Here is a 7,825-nt window from a genome sequence, read left to right on the forward strand (position 1 = left end):
TGACTGCATACCAACATGACATCCTGGATATTGTCTATAAAAATATAAGCAAGGTACAATGTAATGCATTTTGTTCAAAGAGTTACCTTGGTCAGGGAGCATTTTCACAGTAAATAATTCACTGACTGAGGGAATATCTATGCCTTTAACAAATAATAATGTGTGATAATGTGAAAGTCACATCTCAAGGACACATGACTTTATAATGACCACTTGAAAAGAACATTTTCCTGAACTAAGAGTCTTGGACACATGAACTGTCATCTCTGTGTTATGAGCTTTCAGCTGCCCAGGTTGATTTCATGTAGGGCTGCTCATCCTTTTTCTCAAGGAGGCTGTCCATTTGGCTCTTTTAATTACTGGCTCCTGATTAGAGTCTCAGTGCCAAGTCCCTTAAATAAAAGTGAGTTCATCCTTGGTGCACTCTGGTACCATCCCCAAGAAGAAGATACAAGTCATGAACAGCTCTGTACTTCATCACTTGGTCACAATATTTCTTATGTATTGATTAAGATTTGTTCTTTTTGTATCTCCTCTATTGCCATATCTCTTTTTCTCTTTCCTGCTCCACCAACCATCCTTCTCCTACCCTTATGCCCTTTCTCTAGTTCCCTGATAGGGGAGGCCATCCTCCTCCTTCTGTCTGACCCTAGTTATCAGGTCTCAAGTCTGGCTGCATCATCTTCCTCTGTGTCCTGATTCTCAAGGCATTGTTCTTCTTCTGTACTCAATTCCCTCTATTTACAACACTATTCTTGACTCCTCTCCTCCATGCTTCCCAGAACTCTGAGGGGAGGGAGAATTTCACAGGGAAATCCCATTTAGAGATGGGAGTTTTAAGGTCTCTCTCTGCATAATATTGGACTGAGGTTTTCTGTATGCAATCCCATTTGATGCAGAAGGAAGCATCTCTCTGGATCTAAGAACATGACACTGATCTATCATTTGAGTGCAGGGAGCAACATATTTTAAAAACAACAGTCTGGGTTGCTTAAAAAATTCCATAGGAAGCCTTGGACCTAGGGGTCAATTAACTGACACCCAGTCTCCCTAGTTGAACACTGGTTTCCTCACAATAGATGGCCTATTGGAATTTCCTACCTCACTATTAGGAGACCTCTTAAAAGTGAATAAATCTAATATTTGTCTGTCTGCATTTTAGTTACTTCGCCAAGAATGATTTTTCCTGGTTGCATACATTTGCCTGAAAATATAGCTGAACAATACTCCATTATGGAAATATTCCTCATTTTACCCAAAAGAAATTAAACATCCTATTCTTTAGTCCTTGAAACTCTGACAGGAATCATAACAAAAGCAGGTTCCTTAGCAACTAATCCTGAAAGAGCATTATTATCAGCACTAACACAATTAGTAAGACTAATATACACATTCAATTGAATAGTATCATTGTTCTTAAAATATTTTACTACAGTGTTTCAAATCAGCAGTAAATAAGGAGGATTAAAACAAGCCAAAAGTGAAGTATACTTGATGAATTTAGCAAAGCTACTTGCATTTCTAGAGAGAATGCATATATATTCAAACACAGCCCTCAATTTCCATACATAGGTTGTAAATTTTTATTTGAAGTCCTCCAAAGTCCAGCACTAACAGCTTTTTCTAAAACAAAGGAATTTTGACTGCCTTTACCAGAAGCCAAGTTCTTAAGACCTTTAACGACAGACCCAGTCCAGTCCATGAATGTAAATGCAGCGTCATTGTCTCAGAAGTAGATAGTGGGCATTTTTCCAATGCTTCCTGTCCAAGGAACCATCAGTCAAGGAAAAGTGCATTGATCTCCTTTCTCACAGGATGGGTAACTTATTGCAGATGTATGACTGTCATTCTTTAACTCCCATTGGAAGGGACAATTATATCCCGCCATTGTTTCACTTTGCTTGGTTGCACAGGGAGGCTGAGATGCCAACCCAACTTTATAGTAGTAGACATTCCTACCTATGACCTGGACAGGGGAGACTGGTAAGCTGTCCTGATGAATAATCTCTCTGGTAAAGCAAAGAGAATTACCTCTTCCTATTTCTGAAAAGAATCTGTTATACTTGTGTTCCTTAAAAAGCAAGAAAACCCAGCAACCAAGTGTTGTTGACATAAACAAGGACTTCTGGATAATCCCATGAACCTGGATGTAGTAGAGGTGGATTAGGAATGTACTCCGAATTAGTACTCATGTTAACCGGAGGGGTCTTGATTAATATCATTATCATTGTCAGGAAAAAAAAAAAACAACTCCTCATCCACTTGTGGCACCAGACATTCAGGTAGCCATTGAGCTACAAAATTTTCCTGGGGAAAAAACACAGACAGATCCTCATCCCCATATGAATAGAGGGTTAGGTCCATGCCTTTGATTTGTTAAGGGATCCTTCCATTTTACTTTGGCAAAAGTTTACTTGATTTCTCTATACCAAATCTATCTGCTGCAGATATACCATGTTTACCCAAATTTAAAAAAAAATTCAGAATAAAAAGAACACGATTAAGATGATTTTTAGCCAGGGGAATAGCTCCCACTTCTTTGTTTTTATTTTTATTTTATTTTATTTTTATTTTTTGCAAATAAATCTTAATTGTTTAGTGGACATGCTCTAACATGCCTTGTCCATGAGGATTGTAAATGCTGGAAATTGTGGAGAGAAAGAACTTAGGGAAGAAAACAGGAACTATAGAGGTAAGCATAAACAATAGACTTAAAGATATGGAAGAAAGTATCTCAGGTGTGGTAGATACAATGGAAGAAATCCATGTATTTGTCAAAGAAAATGTTAAATCTAAAAAATTCCTGCACAGACCATCCAAGAAATTCAAGACAACATAAAAAGACAAAACCTAAGAAAATAGGAATAGAGGAAAAAAAGATTCTCTCCTCCAAGGCCTAGAGAGTATTTTCAACAAATCATTGAAGAAACTTTCCCCAACCTAAAGGAGAGGCCAATAAGAATAAAAGAGGTCTACAGAACACCCAATAAATTAGTCCAAAAAGAAAATCTTCCCATCACATATTAACCAAAACAGTATGTATACAAAACAAAGAAAAATACTAAAAGCTGCAAGGGAAAAAAATGCCAAGTAACATATAATGGCAAACACATCAAAAGCATACCTGACTTCTCAACAGAAACTGTGAAAGCCAGAAGGGCCTGGATGAATACCATGCTGGCCCAAAGAGAACACAGATATCATCCCCGGCTATTATTCCCAGCAAATTTCTCAGTCCTCATAGACCAAGAAAACAAGATATTCAATGACAAAAACAAATTTCAACAATACCTATACAAAATTTGAGGGGTACAGAAAACAGTAGGAGGAAAAAAAAAACAAACATCCCAAGAAAACTAACTACTTTCAAGAAAACTCAGGAAATAATTAACCTCACTACAGTGAAACAAATGAGAAACAGGGACACAAACTTAATACCATAGCCAACATCAAAATCAAAGAACCTAATGTCCATTGGTCATTAATCTCTCTCAATATCAGTAGACTCATTTATCCAATAAAAAGACACAGACTAATAAAACGAATGCTTAAATAAGACCCAGAATCTGTTGCATACAAGAAACTGACCTAAGTCACAAAGATAGACATTACCTGAGGGTAAAGGGCTGGAAGATGACTTTCCAAGCAAATGGACCATGAAGCAACCAGGAGTAGACATCTGATAAAATAGACTTTCAACCAAAATTAATAGAAGACATGGGAAAAGACAGTTCATACTCAGGGGAAAATTCTTCCAGGAAGAAATCACAATCCTGAACATCTCTGGCCCAAATACAAGGGCACACAATATATGTAAAAGAAACATTAATAAAACTTAAACCACACACACATCTCCACACATTAATAGTGGGAGATTTCAACACCCCAATATGAACAAAGGACAGGCCAAAACAAAAAACAAAAAAAACAAAAACAAAAACAAAAAACAGATATTAAGCAAAGATACAATGTCTCTTACAGAGGTCATAAATTAAATGAACATTTAATTTACATTTACAGAACATTTACAGAACCTTACATCCAAACATAAAATAATTTACCTTGTTCTCAGCATCTCATGAAACCTTCCCCAAAATACACCATAGGTTTTGTCACAAAGCAGTCCTCGACAGATACATGAAGACTGAAATAATCCCTTGTATCCTATCTGATCACCATGGAATAAAGCTGGACTCCAACAAAAACAGAAATAGCAAAAGGCCTACACACACATGGGAACTGAACAACTTGCTACTAAATGGGATGGGTCAGGTTAGAAATGAAAAGAGAACTTAAAGTCTTCCTAGAATTCAATGAAAATGAAGGCAAAACATACCTAAACTTATACGACACAATGGAAACAGTGTTAAGAGCAAAGCTCATAGCACTAAGTGCCTTCAGGAAGAAATTCAAGACATCTCATTCAAGCAACTTAATGGCTCACCTAAAAACACTAGGAAAAAAAAAAGCAAACACATCAAAAAGGAGTAGACAGCTGGAAATAATAAAAAACAGGGCTGAAATCAATCAATTAGAAACAAATAAAACAATTCAAGGAATCAGTGAAACTAAGAGGTGGTTCTTTGAGAAAATCAACAACATAGTCAAACCCTTAGCCAGGCTAATTAAAAGGCAGAGAGACACCATCCAAATCAACAAAGTCAGAAATGAAAAGGGGGACATAACTAGACACTGAGGAAATCCAAAAAATCATTAGGTCTTACTTCAAAAGTAAGTCCTATATGCCACAAAATTTGAAAATATAAATGAAATGGACAATTTTCTTGATCCATTCCACTTACCAAACCAGATAAATCAATTAAATAGTCCTATATACCCTAAAGAAATAGAACCAATCATCAAATGTCTTCCATGCAAAAAAAGCCCAGGAACAGATGGTTTCAGCACAGAATTCTACCAGACATTCAAAGAAGAGCTAACTTCAGTTCTCTTGAAACTATTCCACAAAATAGAAACAGGAGAAACACTACCAAACTCATTCTATGCAGCGACAGTCTCCATGGTACCTAAACCTCACAAAGCCCAAAAAATACATAGAATTTCAGGCCAATCTCCTTTATGATCAAGAATACAAAAATACTCAACAAAATACTTGCAAACTGAATACAAGAACACATCAAAGACATCATTCACTATAACCAAATAGGCTTAAATCCAGTATGCAGGGTAGTTTAATATACAGAAATCCATCAATGTGATCCACCATATTAACCCACTGAATGAAATATTCAATGATAATCTAATTAGATGGTGAAAAGGCATATGAAAAAATCCAACATCCATTCATGCATAAGCTGTTGGAGAGATGAGGGATAAAATACATATATCTAAAAATAGGCAATAAACAGGAAGCCTATTTCCAACATCAAACTCATGAGAGAAACTTAAAGCAATCCTACTGAAATCACTGATAAAGCAGTGCTTCCCACTCTCTCCAACATAGAGAGAGTCTCTTCAACATAGAGACATAGTATGTCTCTTCAACATAGTTCTGGAAGTCCTTGCTGTAGCAATAAAACAATTGATGGCAATCAAGAGGATACAAATGGGAAAAGAAAAAGTCAAATTATCACTATTTGCAGAAGATTTGATAGCATAACCAAGTGACCCCAAAAATTCTATCAGAGTACTTCTGCAGATGATGAACACCTGCAGCATAGTGGCAGGATACAAAATTAACTCAAAAAAATCAGTAGGCCTTCTGTATAAATACAAAAAGGCTGAGAAAGAAAGTAGGGAAACAACACCTTTCACAATAGCCATAAAATACATAAAGTACCGTGCTGTGACCCTACCCAAGCAAATCAAAGACTTCTATGAAAAAATTTCAAGACTCTGAAGAAAGAATTAGAAGAAGGTATCAGAAGATGGAAAGATCTCCCATGCTCATGGCTTACAGAATTAACATTGTAAAACTGGCCATCTTACCAAAAGCAATCTACAGATTCAATGCAATTCCCATCAAATTACCAACACAAATATTTACAGAAAATTTGAAAGAAAAAATCTCAACTTCATATGAAAAAACAAACAAACAAAACCAGAATTGCTAAAACAATCCTCTACAATAAAAGATATTCTGGAGGTATCTCATTCTCTGATCTCAATATGTACTATAGAGTATCAGCAATAAAAACTGCATGGCAGTGGCATAGAAACAGAGTGGTGGATCAGTGCAACCAAAAAGATGACCCAGAAATAAACCCACACACATATGGACAACTGTGTTTTGACAAAGATGCCAAAAACCTACAATAGAATAAAAATAGCATCTTCAAAAATGGTGCTAGTGTAAGTGGATATCTACATGTAGAAAAATGAAAATAGATGCATACCAATCAGACAGCACAAAACTAAATAAAGTCCAAGTGGATCAAAGATCACAACATAAAACCCGACACATTAAATTAATTAGATGAAAAAGTGGGGAAGAGCCTTGTACTCATTGGAACAGGGACAACTTCCTGAACAGAACACCAACAGTGCAGGCTCAAAGAGCAACAATCAGTTAATGGGACTTCATGAAACTGAAAAGCCTGCAAAGCAAACGACACCATCATCAAAACAAAATGACTGCCTAGAAATTGGGAAAGAATCTTTACCAAATGTCTATGTGACAGAGGGCAATTATCCAGTATATATAAAGAACTAAAAAAGTTGAAAAGCAACAAATTAAGTAATCCAATTAAAAAATGGAGAACAGAGATAAGCAGAATTCTCCATAGAAGAATATCGAATGGCAGAGAAACACTGAAATGCTCAGTCATTAGCCATCAGGAAAAGGAAAATAAAACCTACCATGAGATTTCACCTTACATGCATCAGAATGACCAAGATCAAAAGCTCAAGTAGCCAATCAGTTCATGTCAGAGACAGTCCTTGTTCCTATTACAATGGAATCCACTTGGATACTGAACTGCCATGGGCTACATCTGTGCAGGGGTCTTAGGTTATCTCCATGCATAGTCCTTGTTTGGAATATTAGTCTCAGGAAAAACCCTGTGCTCAGATTTTTTGGTTCTGTTGCTCTCCTTGTGGAGTTCCTGTCCTCTCCAGATCTTACAGTTTCCCACTTCTTTCCTAAGATTACCTGATTGGCTTGCTCTTTAATTACCTCCCCCTGAGGGAGAAGCAGCATTACCAGGCCAAAGAAGAAAATGCAGCCACTCCTGATGAGACCTATTGACTAGGATCTGAAGGAAGGAAAAGAAGTCCTCCCCTATCAGTGGACTTGGGGAGGGGCATGCATGCAGAGGGTGGAGGAAGGGAGGGATTGGGGTGGGAGGAGAGAGAGAACCACAGCAGGGACACAAAGTGAATAAAGTGTAAATAATAAAGAAAAACAAAACTCAAGTGGCAAAACATGCTGGAAATGCAGAGAAAGGGGGAACCCTCCTCCACTGCTGGTGGGAATGTAAACTTGTACAATCACTATGGAAATCAATCTGGTGCTTTCTCAGAAAACTAGGAATAGTGCTTCCTCAGAATCCAGCTATATCACTCCTAGATATGAATCCAAATGAGGCTCAAGTACACAATAAGGACATTTGCTCAACCATGATTGTAGCAGCTTTATTTGTAATAGCCAGAACCTGGAAACAAACCAGATTGCCCACAACTGAAAAATATATACAGAAATCGTGGTACATCTACACAATGGGATATCATTCAGCTATAAAAAAAAAGGAATTCATGAAATTTGCTCATGAATTTTGGGAACTGGAAAAGATCATCCTGTGTGAGCTACCCAGAAGCACCAATACACACATGGTATGCTCTCACTCATATAGACATATAATATAGG

The sequence above is a fragment of the Meriones unguiculatus genome (assembly GCF_030254825.1).
Source record: "Meriones unguiculatus strain TT.TT164.6M chromosome Y unlocalized genomic scaffold, Bangor_MerUng_6.1 ChrY_unordered_Scaffold_35, whole genome shotgun sequence".
In the NCBI taxonomy this organism is placed as follows: domain Eukaryota; kingdom Metazoa; phylum Chordata; class Mammalia; order Rodentia; family Muridae; genus Meriones; species Meriones unguiculatus.